At 46.2% G+C, this 19544-nt stretch overlaps 1 protein-coding gene across 1 annotated transcript in view; it reads right to left on the bottom strand.

Annotated features, from left to right (window-relative positions):
- The window catches only part of SH3PXD2B (SH3 and PX domains 2B), a 155360-nt gene that overhangs the window by 116321 nt on the left and 19495 nt on the right, over positions 1-19544 (bottom strand). The gene's annotated exons all lie outside the window — the stretch shown is intronic.

Raw genomic sequence — 19544 nt, forward strand, 5'->3', positions numbered from 1 at the left:
TATGAGGAACGAAGCCCACATAAAAGTGACCAACACTGGTCCACCAAATTAAAAAGTCTCCATGCTGAGAACAGTGCTGCTGAGAACGAGCCTTGGCTACTCACCGTGAAGGCTTCTTCTGCTCAGAGGGACGAAGGACATCTTCAGGATGGGTGTTTTCCGTTCCTCGTGCTCCGGGAGGCAGGACTAAAAAACTCAATTTCCTGTCCCCTGAGGGAAACGCCCTTCCTTCCCTTTCAGTTTAAAGACTTTCCGAGTAAATACATTTCAAGTTGGACAGGTAAATATAAACATAAAGAATATCCACATTAATAAGAATAAAGGTTAATAAACATGCAACTATCACAGAATCGGAACATGAGTTGAAGGAATGCGAGACCAGGTGGTTGAGGAGAGATCCTGTATCGTAGAGGATTAGAAGACTGACTGTGACCTACCAATCGAATTGAGAGGACGTCTGGGAGGGCAAGATGTCCTTCGTCCCTCTGAGCAGAAGAAGCCTTCACGGTGAGTAGCCAAGGCTCGTTCTCGCTCAGAGGGAGAAGGACATCTTCAGGATGGGACATACAAGAGCTGTCCCTGCCCGGGTAGGGTTTAGACGTCCTGGAGTACACTTTGCAAGATGCGCCTGCCAAAGGCGGCGTCCGCAGAAGCATACAGGTTTAACTTATAGTGGCGTACAAATGTGGAAATGGAAGACCAGGTGGCGGCCTTGCATATTTCTTCCATTGGGGCTCCTCTATCGAATGCGGTAGAGGTGGCCACACTTCTGACTGAGTGGGCTGTGACCCCTGAAGGAATGGGAAGTTTGCTTTCTCTGTAGGCCTGTGAGATGCAATGTGTGATGGTTCTGCTAATGGAAGCCCTAGACATAGGTTTGCCCTTATTAGGGGCTGTGAGATTAATGAATAGGAAATCGGAGTTTCTGATCGCTTTTGTGCGTTCTATGTATGTATGGAGGGCCCTTCTAAGGTCCAGGGAGTGCCAGGCCTTTTCCTTCATGGTCTTAGGCTTAGGACAGAAGGAAGGTAAGACTAGCTCTTGATCCCTGTGGAACTGACTGTTGCACTTTGGGATGAAAGAAGGGTCCGGTCTAAGGACAACTTTGTCCTTGTGGAAGATACAAAGGTTTGGTCTAACTGACAGCGCCCCTAGCTCTGAGACGCGACGGGCCGAAGTGACCGCGGTTAGAAATAGGGTTTTCATGCGTAACCATTTTAGACCTATCTGACTGAGTGGTTCGAATGGAGGTTTTGTGAGGGCCGTGAGTACGGTATGAAGACTCCATGAGGGGAATCTGTGTTTGACCTGAGGCGAAGCTAGGCTGACCCCTCGCAGGAAGGACTTAATGTGGGGATGTTTGCTTAGCGAATATCCGGATACTTTTGGTACTATAGTGGCTATGGCTGCTAATTGTCTGCGGAGAGTTGATGGAGCCAGACCTTGAGTGCGACCATCCTGGAGAAAGGTTAGAATGCCGACTGCGCGTGGTTTCAAGGGGTTTCGGTGTTTCCGTCTACACCAACGAGCGAAGGCTTTCCAGGTGGTGTTGTAGATTCGCTGAGTAGACGGCCGTCTGGCTGCGAGGATGGTGGATACAATCTCGGGATTGTAACCCTTGTCTAACAGTCTGTTCCGTTCAATAGCCATGCGGTTAATTGAAACCAATTTGGATCCGGGTGGCAAACTGGGCCCTGTATCAGGAGGTCTGGTCTGTCCGGAAGTCTCCAGTGGTTGTTTTTGGATAGTTCTATCAGAGATGGGAACCATGGACGTCGGGGCCAATGAGGGGCCACCATGATGACTGATGCCTTGAGGAGACGGACTCTCCGTAAGACTCTTGGAATGAGGGGGAGGGGGGGAAAGGCATACAGAAGACCCTTTGGCCAAGGGGAGAGGAGGGCATCGATTTGTTCCGCCCCCGGTTGTTGGTATCTGGAGAAAAATCTTGGGGTCTGGTGATTGGTCTTGGAGGCAAAGAGGTCTACTAGGGGGGTGCCGAATCGGTGAACGAGGAGGAGAAAGACTTCTGGGTTGAGGGACCACTCGCCTTCGTCTAGGTGTTGCCTGCTGAGCCAGTCCGCCTGTATGTTCGTGGATCCCCTGATGTGTTCTGCAGACAGGGATGAGAGATGAGCTTCCGCCCATAGTAATACTGCTGTGGCTTCTCGGTGAAGAGCCGATGACCTGGATCCTCCTTGTTTGTTCAAATAAGCTTTTGCACTCACGTTGTCGGTTCTGATCATCAGATCCTTGCCTACCAGTTGTTGTTGGAAATGTTGCAGGGCTCTGAATATGGCCCTGGTTTCCAGGACGTTGATATGTAATCTCTGCTCGGAGGGGTTCCAGGACCCCTGCGCCGGTTGCCCCAGTAGGGTTGCACCCCATCCCGAGAGGGAGGCGTCTGTGAACATCTGCAGCGGGATGGGTCTGATGTATTGGAGACCCTTGGAGAGGTTGTTCGGTTGCGTCCACCAGATGAGACTGGACCTGGCCGCCTTTGAGAGGATTAGGTATCTGTCCCTTTTCTGGATGATGTGCTTCTGATGGGCTCTGAGGAACCACTGGAGGGGCCTTGCTTTGAGGCGAGCCCATTGCACAGCTGGTATGCAGGAGATCATGTGACCCTGTAATTTTGCCAGGGTCATGAGTCTTACTGTTCGGGACTTCAAGGCAAGATTGGCCATGGAGTGTATCTTGATAATCTTGTCTTCTGGCAAGATGAGAGCGTTGATAGTTGTGTCTATGTAGACCCCTAGGTGACGAAGTCTTTGAGTGGGTTCTAGATGGCTCTTTTTGAAGTTTACCATGAACCCATGATTTTCCAGGGATTCCAGCACTCTTTTTGTGTGCAGGGAGCTTTGTTCGGTGGACGAAGCGCATATGAGGACATCGTCCAGATAGGGATGTAGGCGTATTCCTTCTTTGCGTAGCAGCGCCACCACTGTCACCATCACCTTGGAGAAGACGCGTGGGGCTGAGGACAGACCGAAGGGGAGTGCCCGGAACTGGTAGTGATGACCTTGATACTGGAACCTTAGAAATCTTCTGTGGTGAGGATGAATTAAGATGTGAAGGTAGGCTTCTGTCAGATCTATGGAGGTGAGGAAGTCTCCCGGTCTTAGGGCCTCTGTGATGGATTTCAGGGTTTCCATTCTGAAGCGCTTTTTGAGGACGTGCCTGTTCAGATGTTTGAGGTCTAGTATGGCGCGCCATCCGCCATCTCTCTTGGGTACGGTAAAGAAGATTGAATAGATTCCCGAGGAGCGTTCCGATGTTGGAACAGGTTCGATGGCCTTGATATCTTGGAGGTGTAGGATGGCTTGGGAGGTTCTGTGCTGTTTGTCTCTGTTCTTGGAGGTCGGGGAGACTCTCATCCGATCTGACGGAGTCCTGAAAAACTCGATTTGATAGCCTTGACTGATTAGTCGAAGCACCCAAAAGTCTGGTTGGGAGGCTTCCCACTGGGGGTAGAAGAGAGTGAGTCTGCCCCCCACTGGAAGTGGGTTGGCGTCATTGTTTGTTGTGGCGTGTAGTCTTGTCTCCTTTTTCACCTTGAAAATTGGAGAATCTGTTATATCTGGAGAATCGGCCTGTTCTACGAAAGGAGCCACGGTTGGAGTTCCAGTTGCCTCTTCTTTGTTCTGGCCTGAATCGCTGGAATGTATTGTATGGGCGAAAGGACGTGTTAGACGAGAAGCCTTTGGAGTCCTTGCGTAGACTTTTGGGGAGCATCTTCTTTTTGTCCCTGGTTTCCACCAGGATGGAATCAAGCTTATCTCCAAAAAGCCTCTTTCCTTGGTAAGGATACCCCATGAGTACCGATTTTGAACGGTGTTCCGTTTGCCAAGGTCGAAGCCAGAGCGCCCTCCTAGCAGAAGTAGTAGTAGCCATGGCTCTAGCAGCAAAGGTCATCGTGTCTAGAGTAGAATCCGCCAGGAAGGATACAGCCCTCAGAATTCTTGACACGCCCTCCTGTGCGTTTTTCTCCTCTGCCGGAATAAGTTGGGCTAGCTTGCGAGTCCATATGATGGCCGCTCTGGAAACCAGGGCCGATGTTATGGAGGAGCTTATGGCTAAGGCAGACGCCTGATGAGACTTTTTACATGCTAATTCCGTCTTCCTATCAGCTGGGTCTCTGATCATCACTAAACCCTCCTCTGTGATCAGATCTGAGGAGTGTAGAGCTGTAACTGGTGATTCCACTAGAGGGACCTTCAGCAGTTCAGCTGTGTTGTTGGCTATATTGTATAACTTTCTAGTGGCTAGGGGTACCTGTTTGGTTGCCATCGGTTTGTCCCATTCCGCCTTTAGTAAGGTGAGGAAATAGTCTGGGACAGGAACCGCCCTGTCTGGTACCTCATGCATATGGAAGAATTCTTTGGAACCTCTCTTATTCTGCTCTGATTGATTATCCGATTCATCAGAGAGGTCCAGGGCTGCAAGTGTCTTAGTAAGTAACAGAGGAAATTCCTCTGTGTTAAAGATCCTATTTTGTTTGGGTTGTTCAGTAATCTCTTCGCCGTCTGAGGAGAACTCGCCCTCCTCTTTATCACTCCCTTCGTTTTCAGAAGAAAAGGGTGAGGTGGTCTGTTGCAAGACATTGTCATGAATATCTACAGTGTTGCTACGCCCCTTCCCATGCCTTTTGTTGGAAGATGGGTCCAGCGTTTGAGCTCTGGATCTATCATCTGGTCTGGGTGCAGAGTGCCCAGCTATGATGGATGGAGGTGGTGAAACTATCTGGGCTGCTCTTATGCCCTCGGTAAGGGCGTCCTTAAATAAGGCTGAGAGTTCTGCCTTTAAAAACGAAAGGCCACTGGCATCCAATAAGGGGGGGGGGAGGTAGGTAGGGATCGTTGGCACAACGCTGCCAGGGACGTTTGGAGGCGAGACGCCAGGTGTAGATTGAGGCGAGACGCCTGGGGGGAGGGGGGGCGAGACGCCAGTGAGCGCGTTGGGGTTAAGTATGGGCGAGACGCCCTGAAGCGTGGCGGTAGAAAGGACTGGCGAGCCGCCAACCGCCTGAGCAAGTCCCCGTGCGCTGAAGGAGGGAGGAGCGGCAGACGCCGCTGAAATCTCCCCGGCACCAATCGGAGCGAGAGAGGGGGCGGTAGCAGCTGAGGGCTCGGCTCCGTAATCGCTAGCAGCGATTTGCGTGCCAGCGGCGCGCTTTGCAATTTCTGAAGCAGCATGTGCTGCTGTTTCTCCCCCACCCCTCTTTTCGGCTCGAGTTTTAGCAGCGGTCTGAGGAGCGGGGGCTGCCGCGGCTTTCCCTTTGTTGCCGCTTCTAGGTGCGGTAGAGGAGAGAGAGGCGCGAGCGGCTGTGAGCAGGCGTTTGGCGCTGCTGTTTTTAGAGTTGCCGGTCCGCTTCCTCTTTCCTGTCCCGGGGCCCCCTTTTTTCTTACCCTTGTCCTCGTAGGCATAGCTGCAGGATGGCTGCTCCTGCGTTGTTTGAGTGGGCTCTAGGAGGCCCGGGTCCAGATCCCCCGGGACAATGAATGGGTCAGGCTGTTTGTCCGCCATCTTGGAATGGCGGGAAGGCAGATACTTTAATCTAGCTTAGATTTTTAGAAATGGAGTTAAGGGGATAGGGAAGCAATAGATAAGGTATTAGGTTAGAAGATGGAAAAGAAAATCAAGGAATAAAGGGACTATTTTGTAAAGGTCTGCGCAGAGCTGCGACTCTAAGCTGCTCTCCCGACGAGGCAGGAAACAAAACTGAAAGGGAAGGAAGGGCGTTTCCCTCAGGGGACAGGAAATTGAGTTTTTTAGTCCTGCCTCCCGGAGCACGAGGAACGGAAAACACCCATCCTGAAGATGTCCTTCTCCCTCTGAGCGAGAAAAGGTGATTTTTTAAGTGGTTACTAAATTGTTGTTTTCATACAAAGTCAGCCCTTAGGACCAATATTCCGAGTTCTATACACATATTGTCTCTATCCCCAGTTTCCAAGTTATGATAAAAGACACCTCACTTCAGTATTTTGGCCTGTTCTCCCTAAGCCTAGTTGAAAAATGTATCACCGCTCAATTATCCAAGATGTCTGGTTCAATAGTGACAAAGAACACAGCCTCCTATCCAGCACTGCTGCGAGGGTTTAGAAGTATAAGGAATCTGTTTCTTGGGGAAAAGATATCAAGTTCTCCTGAGCTAGCTAGTTTCCCGCCCACACACAAACTCCACTGGCCTGGGAAAACTGGGAAATATTTAGAGATCATCAGTTGTTAGTCTTGGCTGTCAGCCATGCCACATAATGACCATATCTCCCCCTAAAGATCTGCTGTCTTTTCTTCCCTGCTGTTTGTTCACCTCTTGAAAATGAACAAGTAGCATCTAAGATGTGGCACTATTTTGCCCAGTCCCTCTCGCAATTGAGAGAGGGATTATTTGTAGCAAAAAAATGTATTTCTACTTTTCCACGAATTTCCATGAATACATTTACCAAAGAAGTTAACTTCATTGTATCTCAACATTTCAGAGGGCCTGCCTAGACCACTGATTGGTCACATGCTACTTTTAATATATTACCAGACCAGCACATAAAAATGCCTTTTCATATGGCCAAGCATACACATTATATCAGTAAAGGATTTCTCTGTTGCCCACATCAAAATTCTCCATGGGAATTTGCCATCAATCTCATTCTTTTCTTTTTTTTACATTTCTCCCTTTCCCCCCCCCCAAAAAAAAATGGGGAGGGGGAGACAAGAAAAATTTTTTTTTAAAGAAAAAATATATTCATAAAGTAGAAACAAAAATATAACAGCGATGGCTGATCTACACATAAGTTTCAATATAGTTTCCAAATACCTAAAATAAGTCCATCCGCATTTGTTGTCTATATGCCATGCGTTCAAACACTGATACAATTCTAAAGTCCTCAAGCCATTGATTTACCAGAGGTGGGTGTTTATCTTTCCAGTGTTGTAATACGAGGTTTTTTTTAACTGTACTAAGGGTATGGAGGGGCCATTTTCATTGACTTATCAATTAGTCTCCAAGAGATAGGCAGATAGTTTAAAAGCCCATAAGCATCCTCAAAAATCAATAAACATTCTAATACAAAATTGATATGAGTAATAACTTCCTAGAAAAAATGAATAACTGGACTCAACAATCTCATTCTGTTGTTTACGATGTTGAGGAACTGTGAGAACAATTCTGGAGTGACTTCATTTACAAACACACCAGTGAATGAATGGTACAAGGTTACAGATTTCTCTTATTCTTCAACAGATATATAACTGTAAAGATTTCCCCTCTTGGATATCACTACAAAAGTGTACGAGCGATAGCCCAAACCCTTTTTCTTGGGTGACCTTCTACAGCTTCCTCCACTAGTCTTTAGCTCACACATTTTTCTTCCACACGAATATACCCATTCCACTTCTTGGAAGCATCTCTTTTTTTTTTTCAACCAAAGCCCCATATTTCTCCCTCTCTGCTGCACCTCTTTGTTTTGTCCAACTATAACCAAGTTCCACCCCAGAAGATTTTCTTGCCTTCTGGTCTTTCCATGCTGTGGTACAGACCTCGCTTCACATACAAGAACAGCAGTGAAGTTGGTATGTGAAGATGGTTCAAACATTAAAATAGAAAGTGCTACTTCCCATATGTACACGTTTTTATATATACACACACACACTGTGGAGGTCTGGGCATCGCCTGCAGTGTTCTTCCCTTCCTCCTCTGTCCTGACATCTCCTGACTCCTCTGCCTGAGCCAACCTCAGAAAGGACAGAGACCTTGGAGACAAGTTTCTCCTGTCTTAGACAGCCTTGGATGTCTGCCTACTGCTCTCTCTCTGGGTCAGGGCTCAGTCCACTCTCCTCCCCAGCATGGCTCGTCTCCCCATCTTTTATCCCTGCCATGCTTTCCACCCCTCCTTCTATCCCAGCCCCTGCCCTTTTCACCCAGGTATCTCCCTTTTCTCTAAGGCTTTTGGCTTTTCATGGCCCTCGGTGAATGGGTCTGACCCGCCCTGAAGTTTCAGGACTCCCAATGAGCCATTTCCCCCAGCCCTGCTGGCCCTTCACCTCTCCTGTCATCTGGGATCTTACCTCCCAGGTGTGGACATTTGGCTGCTCCATCTCCCAGCTTGGCAGCCTGTGATCTTGCTGGGGTGCTGGCTTCAGGGAGGTGGGATTTGCTGACAACCTGTTCGTTGAAGTCAGAAGTTGGAGTGACTGGGCTGGTGCTGCTGCCAGCGTGGGATCATGGGGTTTCCCTTTCTTGGAGGGGTTGGCTGCAGAAGCTAGGAAGGCACAGGCAACCAGTCTGCCCTGCTGCTCACCTCCCCCTCCCTGCTCCGCTTCCAGCCCTACAATCAGCTGATCGGCAGGCTAGTGGGGTAGCAAGGGGCCCACTGGGGTCTTTGATGCTGCTCCCTCTGGGACCCTGCCTGCTGCCTTGCCTGGCATCCGGTTGTTGCGCTGGGCATTGGGGCAAGGGCCTGAGCTGCGCTGGTTGCGGTGGTGGCAAGGCTGAAGGCCAGGACGGGTTCTGACGCAGTAACCTCTGTTGCTGAGTTCCCAAACACACTGGTACAGATGCATTAATTGTCCTTGACAGGAATGAGTCTCCCAAGGCAATTAGTGAAGCTTTGCTTCTGGCCCACTATAACCACACCAAAAGGTACTATTTAGAAAAATCAAAGTCATTGTAATTATCACTTTTGAAAGGAAGATTTGGATTTTTATTTTCTTCCATTTTCAACTTAAAAGGAGACAACCTGGAATGTAAGATGATCCCCTTAAATTATATGCACAAAAATTATTATTAGACATAACTGTAACTTGTACGCAAATGTAAGATGACCCCCTCTTCTTTTGATGGCATACTTGTAGTGTTGCCAGCTCCGGGTTGGGAAATACCTGGAGATTCTTGGGATGGAGCCTGAGGAGGGGAGGGTTTGGGGAGGGGAAGGACTTCAATGGTATATAATGCCATAGAGCAGGGATATTGAACTCATTTGTTACGAGGGCAGGATATGACGTAGATGTCATTTGGTTGGGCTGGGCCATGCCTCACCAGCCCAGATTGGGAAGTTGGGTGGCTGCCTCTGCTGGTGAGCCCACAGCAGGCTCACCATCCCAGATCTGGACTGGGGGTGGTGGTGGCTGCCTTGGCTGGCTTGCGGGCCAGATTAGAGAGGGCCAGATTAGAGCCGTATGTTTGACACCCCTGCCATAGAGTCAACCTTCTGAAGTGTTCGTTTTCTCCAGATGAACTCATTTCTGTCACCTGGAGATCAGTTGTAATCCTCAGAAATCGCCAGCTGGAGGTTTGCAACCCTACATACTTGTGAAAAAACCCAGCCTTACATTTGAATAAATACTGTATGCCCTTAATTCCACAGGTTTCACCTCACTACTGTGATTTTAAGAAAAGACAGTCCTATGTAAATAATTTCCACAAATCTGATTGAAGTCTCGGGCATATATTTTCTAAATGCAAGCAGAATAAAGAAGTGGAGGAAAAAAACCAAAAAGATACACAGGCTCTTCCAGCCCCAGTGGAAGTCTCTCTCTTCCAGGCAGGTTGCCAGCAGCAATACATTACTGAAATGCTATAGAATGCTTAGCAAGCCAAAACATCTGAGGGCACAAAGGCCTAAATGATGTCATGCTGGCTGCTTTGCAGCAAGCCCTTCTGGTGAAGCTAAGTGCATCCTGGGAGTCCTCTGGAGGAAATGGAACACTTTAGTAGCCAGAGATAGCCTTTGCATTCCTAATCGCACTGTCAAAAGTGGACAATGTATCTGAATTTCACATCCTGAAAGACGTTAAGAAAAAGAAAACGTTTCTGAGTATTTTTCATTGATTATTCCGTGATCTATACACCCTGAGCATGCTGAAACTGTGAGTTGGTTCAAATACTCACCATTTTGATTATTCCATGCATAGAGTGGGCAACTGGGACTGAATGTGAAGTCCACCTTGTATTCAATATAATATACATTATGCAACATTAGCGCACCTCAGTCAGAAGCTCCTTATGCAAGCCCTATCCCCTACAACCAACAGGGATTACCTGACTGGAAAGCATGTAAAGGGAACCCTACGACTTCTAGATGGAAGGGGGCAGATCAACGTGCTAATCTGGAGTAGCACTAACAAACAGAAACATGGAAGTGAACACTTAACGTTTATGACTATTTGCTCAGGAAGAATTAGAAATATAGCAAACACCTAAATTTTATTTTCTGGGTCAAATATCACAACAGTTATTCTCATTAATAAAAATTTATCTTCTACCCTGCACCAATTTATGCAGATAAAAATGAGGACATGGCAAAATGTTTTCATTACATTAATACAGTTGATTAAGCAGTATAATATAAGCTTCTCCAAGTGAACAAGACAGACCTATGACTGGGTATACCAAATACTGGGCCCAATCCAAAGAACAGTACAACCAGTTCTGGACTTGAATTTCTTGAATATCAGCCCCCTTGCTGCATCGAAAGAGAGATGCTCTAAAAGCAGTTTGTGATATTACAGCTGGACTGGAGGGGGAGGAGAAAGAAAAATAATTCCCCTGGGCTCTTGCCAGTCCTTGGACATGCATAAAGTAGCTCTTTGGATCCTTGCCATCACCAGTTATTATATAAATTGTTTTAACTTGATTTCTGACTGGTATAATAATAACTCATTTCATACGACTTCAAGAAATTGAGCAAAGCTTTTAGCCCCATTCTCCCTCCATATTTCTATGGTTAAAGCAATGAGATAGACCAGTGGTCGGAAAACCGTGGCTCCCGAGCCGCATGCGGCTCTTTGGCCCATTGAGTGCGGCTTCCCGCCTCCCCACCCCCCTGTCCGTCGGCTGATGCGGCTCCTCCGCATCCCCGCGCCCAGCCAGGCAGAGGCGCTGCGCTCCCGCCGGGCTCCAACGGCCCCAGGCGGGAGGAGCCAGCAGGCGAGCGGGAGGCGGCACCCCCTCCCCCGGCCTCCCCTCCTCTCTCTCTCTCTCTGGTGGGGAGGGATCAGAGGCGGCAGGGAGAGACGGCGGCCGGCCGCGCAGGCTGCTGCTGCAAGGGAGGGAGAGGCATCGGGCTGTTTCCCTGCCCCGCCTCCTGCTTCCCCGGCTGCCCGCGTCTCTTTCCCGGCCGGCTGTTCCGCTGGGAGCCTGCCCCCCTCCGTCAGCTCCCCTTGTTGTCTGCAAGGGGTGGAAGAGTCGGCGGAGTCATCGGTTTGTCGTCCCGCGTCGGCCGGTAAGTCTGCTGACCGGGGACAAAATCCTCATCCCTGGCTGAGCGTGGGTGGACGTTTGGCTGACTGGGGGGGGGAGAGATAGCGGAGCCGGCTTCTTGGGAGGGGGCGTGGCTCGGGGGTCGGCGCGGACAGGCGAGACCTTTGCCCTGCCAGTGAATGGGAGGTTTTGCCTTGGATTTGCTACTCAGATGCACATTTTCCCCATCCAGATTCTCAAAACTCTGCATGGGGGGTTATTGGCCATTTATGAATGGGAGGTTTTGCCTTGGATTTGCCACTCAGATGCACAACTCAACAATAAGCCCCCCTGCAGAGTTTTGAGAATGCAGATGGGGAAAATGTACAGAGTTTGTCAGTCATTGTCATGATTTAATTTTATGGATACCTTACTTTTTTTCTTCCTCAGAGGCCATGTCTACCCACTGGCTTTCTTGGCGGTAGACCTGGACTCCGAGGAGGGGAAAAAGTCCCCCTTCAGAGGCCAGGTCTACCAATTGGCTTCTATGGGCCTCCGGAGGCCAGGTCTACTGCCAAGAAAGCCAATGGGTAGACCTGGCCTCCCAATGGGACTCAGCCGGAGGCCAGGTCTACTAATAAGCTTTTATGGCGGTAGACCAGGCCTCCAGACAAGGACTCCGGACGGGGAGGGGGAAATGGCAGGGACTTACAATTTAATTTTTATCAATAAATAAGATCACTATTAAGTATGATATTAAGTTTTATTCAGTGTACCTATAGTTTTAATTAAGACTTAAAACTTTAATTAAAGTTTATTAAGTTAATAAACAGTGTATCTACCTATATAGTTTAAGTTTAAGAAATTTGGCTCTCAAAAGAAATCTCAATCGTTGTACTGTTGATATTTGGCTCTTTTGACTAATGAGTTTGCCGACCCCTGAGATAGACCAATAAAAAGTGACAGACGATTAACATTACTTCTTTAGTAACAGACTGAGGTAGATGGAAATGTGTTATGCCCTGAGAATAGACCTGTTGGTTTAGCCACATCTGATTCAGATTTTACTTGAAGGAAAATATATAATATAGGAGGGCATAGATAAATATAATGATCTGATTTAAGAGAACTAACATATGAATATGAAAGAGTGACCACCACACACAACCCTCCCTCACCCATTACTTGAATATTGCCAGATCAGATTTGTTTTTGAAGGAAATGCCTTAAGGATCGCTCGTAACTTTTGAAAATGTAACATTTTAATTTTTAAAAGTAATGTATGTTTAAGCTATATAAAGTATTACAGTAGCTGAGAAAAAATGAAAAATTACTTGAAGTTTATGATCATCCAAATTGCACAGAAAGAGACAGTACAATGCAGTTTACAACAGATATTGCTTTCATAGAGTTACAGCATGCAATTAATATCGCAGATTAGGCCTAAAATGTAGATTTCCTAATCTTTACATCTGCAAATGTAAGCACAATGAACATAATGACATGTGAACAGATTGTAAGAAAGAGTTTCGGGATGCACCACGGACATGCTCTATATGTTTGTATGATCTTTCTCTAGAACACTCAGGGTATGGCTTTGTGCTAATAATATTTAAAATATCAAAGTAAAACAGATCATAGTTGGATCAAAAGCAGCAGCTAAAATACTACTTTCTGCCGTATTCTCCCTTGTTCCCCTTCTCTGTTGACATCATGAGTCTATAACCAGTAACGCAGAATTGCCTATCACTACATAACTGGCAATGAGCATCACAAAAGATAATCTTGAGAAGAGGGAACTTTGGTTACAAATACTGTCCCGCGACAGAGCCTCAGGCAGGGGTCGCAAGCTTGGAGGGGGGTACATGGCCCCCCTGCGGGGAGGAAGACGGCGGGCCCAGGGGCGCCGGAGAGACGCTCGGCGGCGCCAGGGTTGAGAGGAGTCTCGGGGGAGGCGCCACAGGCTTACCGGGTCCCTCTCCCGTCCCCTCGGGAAGGCAGCCCGGCGGAGAAGCCGGCGGTAAGAGGCAGGCGGGGCGGGGCGACAGCAGAGGAGGCGATGGGCGAGACGGAGAATCGCCGGAGCAGGGTGCGCCCAGGGAACAGCTGAGAGGCGGTCGGGCCAGAGCTGGGAGAGGGCGGGGCTGGCCGGAGAACACGGCTTCTCCCGCGGCGGACCGAAAGAGCAGGAACTTATGGGCTCGGGGGCGGGGTTTGGCCGAGACGCGATCCCCTAAATAGGAGGCGGGTGGAGGCCAATGAGGAGGCTGCGACTGGGCTGAAGGGAAAGCTCAGAACGCTGGCGGACTCCAGAGGGGAAGAGAGCCCAGAAACCCCAACGGAGCAATCTGAGGCCGAGGAAGCCCCTCTCCTGCGAGGGGTGACGGAAGGGAAGGCCGGGGGGGCCAAGGGGGGGAGCCCCGGACCTCCCACAAATACTTCCTACAAGATGGGATTTAAAGCTACTTCTTGCGAGCTTTCTAAAATTAAAGTTTGGAGAAATCTTCTCCACAGCTGTACTTTAAGACAAAATGAATTTGCATATACCATAAAAATTATGGGAGGGTTTTTTCGCCTGCTAATAATATATTCTTAAAATTAATTATATCTAAAACACACTGACTCTGCACAAACCTATTGCAAAAATGAAGTGTTTTATGCTATTCTGAATGGTATATATAGTATAGTACTTCATGTAGTTCTAATGACACCTTTTTTTAAAAAAAATAAAAAAGCCTCAAAAGTGAAGCTGCTTGTACATTTAACCAAGTATTTCGTTATTTGGAGACTAAGCTTGACATATCAAGATCCCACTGTGTATGGAGAAGGAAAAATATTCTTGGGGGTGATTTAATCCAAAGCACAACTGGAAGAAGATTGTTCCTCACAGAGACCTCCATGTATGATCTCATCTATATAATACAATTCCCTCCCAATCTTCCATGCCCCCTTCAAAAGTGGTAAATGAGCACATACTGAGGGGGAAATGGGAATGGAAAAAAATAGCCAAAAGAAAAGTGCCAACAATGACAGGTTCCCAGAGAAATGCAAATGGTATCTCTCCAACTGTAACAGAGCTGTCAAGAGAGAAAAAACTCTGCCACTCAGACAACTCAGTAGGGAGGGGGGGGGAAACAGCTGGCAAAATCTCTCATGTCATAAACCTCTTCTTCCACCTCTGAAACTGCAGGATTTTCCCAATATTTATTTTATTATTGTGAAGAAATGGGACTTGGAGGTTTTAAAATGCTAGAAGGAGCTCCAGGAAGAAAGTTTCTGGAGGTTCCAGGAAGAACATCTTTGACCCAGGCTGACCTAGTCAGTGGATGGAGACAGAAAAGGATTAAAACTGCTGAGAGAGAGCAGAGAGCCCTGTTTTGGCTGGGACACTCGGGGAAGACAGAGCTCATCTGAGGCCTGGAGGAGGCCACCATTTTGGACAATGTGCTGGCCCCGGTAATGGAATCTAGATGGAGACTTACAGTACCCTAAGCTTAAGAGCCTGTCCTATATGCCAACATCTGATAGAGCATGTATAGAGAGAGAAACAGAGGAATTGTTGTTTTTGAATCCCTTGGCTCAATCTGTTGCTGTATCCTTGGAAATGTTTTACTTTTAATAAATGCTTTTAAACTTTGAATGCTGACCAGAGTTCTCTGTGCCACATAGTCCTCCACCAGCTTTGAACACTCTATTGGAAAGCAGGGGAGCCCTAGGAGGAAGGAAGGCTGGCAGTTGGCAAGCAGCTATTTCTCCAGTGGCAACCCCAGGCAGTATCTTGTCCCCGTGGTCCCCAGAAGTGGGGTAAGCGGGAGACACCAAGGCAAGGCCTCAGGGTTTGAGAGGGACGCTGGGGGGGATCCTGACCCCCACCCCAGTGGACAAGTCCTACAACGGTCAGGTGGTGGCAGCAGTTACCCGAAAGGAGAAAAAGGCAACCCCCTTTAGGATAGGTTGAGAATCCCTGGGAGCGGGCAGGAGTGAAATAGGGCCTGAGAATCTGAGCAGGCCCGTTCCGCCACAATTATAAACATTTCTAACCTGCCTCTCCACCCCCACTGTACGACTCCTGAGGTAGCCAACCATGGCAATAAACTAACACAAAAAATATCCATTAGAGAAAGATAACTAAACAGCAGCCACTGACTAAACCAAGAAGCATATACACATCATACAATACAGTATGAACTCAAATTACTAGACTGGACTAAAACAATACCTTGACCAAAATAAATGAAGTCGGGCAGGGAAGGAACTAGAAAGACCTTCCAAATCCAGGACTTCTAAAGAGTCTGGGTGCTAGAACCCAGAAGCCCCCATTATATGTAGGTTTGGAGTGCCAATCAACTGACTGGTCAAGTATTGTTAATGAACAGTCAACTGACTTCCTGTTATTGAATCACAGTCAAGTATTGTTAAATATTTCATGAAGTCAAGAATGCCACTGTGCAGCTGAAGCGTGTCTTTTTTTTTTTTACCAAGGGCAGGAGAGAAGGCTACTTGAACCCCTAGCCTAAAAGCAATCAGGGACAAACCTAGCAGCAAAGCAAGGTTTCTCCTACTAGCCGCCTGAGGCAACTACATTGAATGGCGGGTTGCCCTTTTCTCTCTTATTCAACACCCCTCCTTCTAAACTTCACCAGAGATTAAGACTGCAACTATTAAGTCATTTGTTATGGGCCATCAAAGCCCCACCAAAAACCAGCTGTCACATTCTAGCGTATTTAGCAAGGCGAAGTTTAAACAATTCCACCCTACTGTCACAGAATAAAGGACTTTTGGTCATTTCAAAATCATGTCTAGGTTAGCAGGTTTTAAACTATCTCTATACAAGTACATACAAAAACCACATATAGTAGATGCTACCTTAAAAGAGGCACGAGAATGCCTCCAAACTGGTGTCTCCTACAACATCACCTAAAAAGTCAGTTTTCAAAACTAGTATTTTTAACTTGTAGGCAGGTTTCTTCAGTTACTATTCATATCAGCAATTCCCCTTTTAATGAAATGACAGCCACAATTTACACTCTTTGTAATGAACATCTATTGTAACTTACATCAAAGTGACAATATTGCTTTAATCAGACAGGACAAAATATTCAGACTTAAAATATTTCAAAACTTCTAAAAAATTCAGGTTATTGACAGAGGGCTTAGTATTTAATACTTTCCCCAATTTATCTTACAATTACAGATAAGAACAATTCATTAATGACACTAAAGATTTTAAAAAAATCTGTATATACTTTAGACTTAATTCCTTTTCCATAATCTGAGGAAGGTCTTAGATAGATGGTGAATACCTTTCTGATTTGTATATGAAATAAAATCATACCACATTAAACAGAAATCTGATATTTTAGTTTTACCTTTGGCTACTCTAAGCTGATGTGTCAGTTTTTGTGCCATTGCCATTCGCCACAGCTCGGAATACCAAGAATGTAATGTTAAAAGTTCTCTGGTTTTCTGATTCAACTTCCTGAATTTTTGTGGGGTTTTTTTTGTTATATTGTTTCTATGTTTGTTTGTTTTTAAAAGGTTTGTTGTTGTTTGTGTAGATGGTGGTTTTCTGTTTGGAAAAGTAATAAAAATATATTTTAAAAAACAAAACTTCTGAAAAAAAATGGTGATAAACAAGGAGAGGGAGAAAAGCTGGGACAAAGTATTAGGCTGCTGAGTTGGCAGCAGAAACCTCAGCAGACATATGAGAATAAGTTCAATCATGTAGTGATGGGAAACAAATTGTGAAGCCTTTTGTGAAGAAGCAGCCATTACTATCACCTCCTTCAAAGCAGCTGATACTACATCTTTCCTTTTATCAAGCATTTACTACCTCCTGGATCCACCCTCAAATCTGCTACAGCTGGATTAATAAACTAGGACGGACAAGGGTTGAGTATGGACTGAAACCCACTAGGACGGACAAGGGTTGAGTATGGACTGAAACCCACTAGGACGGACAAGGGTTGAGTATGGACTGAAACCCCCCCAAACAGCTTGTCAGACTGGGTTCAACAACATCCTGAGATTAAACTTGTAAACCAGAGTGTTTGCAATGAGTTTGCAATTGATACACGTGACTTTGCCTGCAAGAAGCTTGCCAAAAATATCACAGCAAGTTTCAGAATTCTGGGCCTGTACTCTGAGGCTGAGCAAAGGAGATTCCTCATTGTACCGAACACCTCAGCTGGAGCTCCCTGCAGGAACAATGGCGGGTGAGAAGTGAGCCTGCATTGCTGTCATCTGGACAGACAACACCCCAAACAGACCAGAAAATGGGCTTCAACATGTTCAGTCAAAGTAATCTTGTATCTTCCTCCACTTGTACCTGGGACCAGGGTACCTAAAGGACTGCCTACTCCTGTACAAACCTGCTCGTCAATCTTTGTCCAAAGCCCTGCTCCTTCTGGTTGGACCAGAACCAACGGGTTGAAATTAAAACAAAGGTTTCCGTCTAGTCATTAGGAAGAACTTTCTAACAGAGCGGTTCCTCAGTGGAACAGACTTCCTTGGGAGGTGGTAAGGGCTCCTTCCCTGGAGGTTTTTAAGCAGAGTCTAGATGGCCATCTGTCAGCAATGCTGATCCTATGACCTCAGGCAAATGATAAGAGGGAGGGCATCTTGGCCATCTTCTGGGCATGGAGTAAGGGTCACTGGGGGTGTGTGGGGGGTGGTAGTTGTGAATTTCCTGCATTGTGCAGGGGGTTGGACTAGATGACCCTGGTGGTCCTTTCCAACTCTATGATTCTTCCTCCATTATCAAAGGTGACAAAAGCACACAAAAAAAGGACCTTTTCAGTTGTTGCATCCTTACTATGGAATATCTTCCTCTCATCAAGATGGAAAGGAACAGAAAATAAAGGAACATTGTGACTGCGTGCTGTAGTGTCCTGTCCACCTATTTCCAAAGTATCCGGTCATAGCTGCAGGAATATAAAGATGCTGAAGAAAAAGCAGAGCTTTCACTCATCATTTTGCAGATATTAAGTCTGCCAAGAAGCCACATCAGAAGTTGACAGGGTTTCCCTATGCTTCAAAAAACAACATGGACACATTTTTAATTGCCAAATAGCTATTACTACAACATGGGTTGAAAAGGATTGCAACCTAAAAATGACTTCTTAGTAGGAACATTGCAGTCTCCTGAATAGTTCAGCCTGTCTTCAGTTAGGTAGCCATGGCCAGAAGTCTTTAATTTCTTAACACAATGGGCCACAGCACAAGTATGTAATTCAGTCATTTATAAGACCAGGATACATGTTAATACCCATTATGTGGTGTATGCAAAAGTTCAGGCCACAGTGAAAAGCACACTTGACATTGCAACCATTATATCTGGCCTGTAGCAAGAAACAAAACAGAAAGCAACCACAAAGAGCTGCTTCCTTCATTCCCACTTCCATTTGAGAAGCACAAGTTGTGACCTGAAGTCCAGCCAACTTTGTGTCAAAATTTGACACAACTTTGTGTCAAAATTTACCCCTCAATGGATTTGCTTCGCATGAAGTCACTGTTCAAGAACTTATTTCTTCAGTCTAAACAGCCGATTCTTTAAGTCTGTTCTCCTCTGGCATTCCAATCATGCAGCAAATACATACAGCCATTCTATGGAGGGTTTCCAAGTCTTCCAAAGCCCTTCTACGCCAGTAAGTTAAGAAGCCAATATTTCCATGATCTCTTAAAGTCCAACCAATGACAGCCACTCTGAGGCAGTGCAGGCACACACTTTACCAACATCCCAGAAATGCAACATGACTTATTTCAAAGTGCATGTGATCACTTCCAAATTGCACTCTGTGGTGATGAGAATCATCTTCTGATCAGAATCTTTAAAGTCATGTGAACATTCAATGCTCTGACAATTTTTTTTTATAAATTTTTTTATTTTCATAGTAAACACAAAAAAAAAAGAAATACAAAGTACAAAAATTAAGAAAAATAAAAATTACAGATTCAGCGCACTGTTTCTCCATTAATACAATATTCAAATCTGTCTATAAATCATACCGTGCCCTGAATCCTAACCACATCCCCCCACCACAGTGCCCTCCACCAATGGACTTCCGATGGAGTGTTGCGACATATCAGAAAAAAAATTCTATTATCAGAAAAAAAAATTCTATACTGCTCTGACAATTGAACATGCCAGTTAGAAACATATAAGTAAAAAGCACCTCTCCTGTGCTGTAAGCTGGACTTGACTTTTCTCTCCTAGTGCAGGGGTCGGCAAACTCATTAGTCAAAAGAGCCAAATATCAACAGTACAACGATTGAGATTTCTTTTGAGAGCCAAATTTCTTAAACTTAAACTATGTAGGTAGGTACACTGTTTATTAACTTAATAAACTTTAATTAAAGTTTTAAGTCTTAA

This window comes from Euleptes europaea, chromosome 1, assembly GCF_029931775.1.
Source record: "Euleptes europaea isolate rEulEur1 chromosome 1, rEulEur1.hap1, whole genome shotgun sequence".
In the NCBI taxonomy this organism is placed as follows: Eukaryota; Metazoa; Chordata; class Lepidosauria; order Squamata; family Sphaerodactylidae; genus Euleptes; species Euleptes europaea.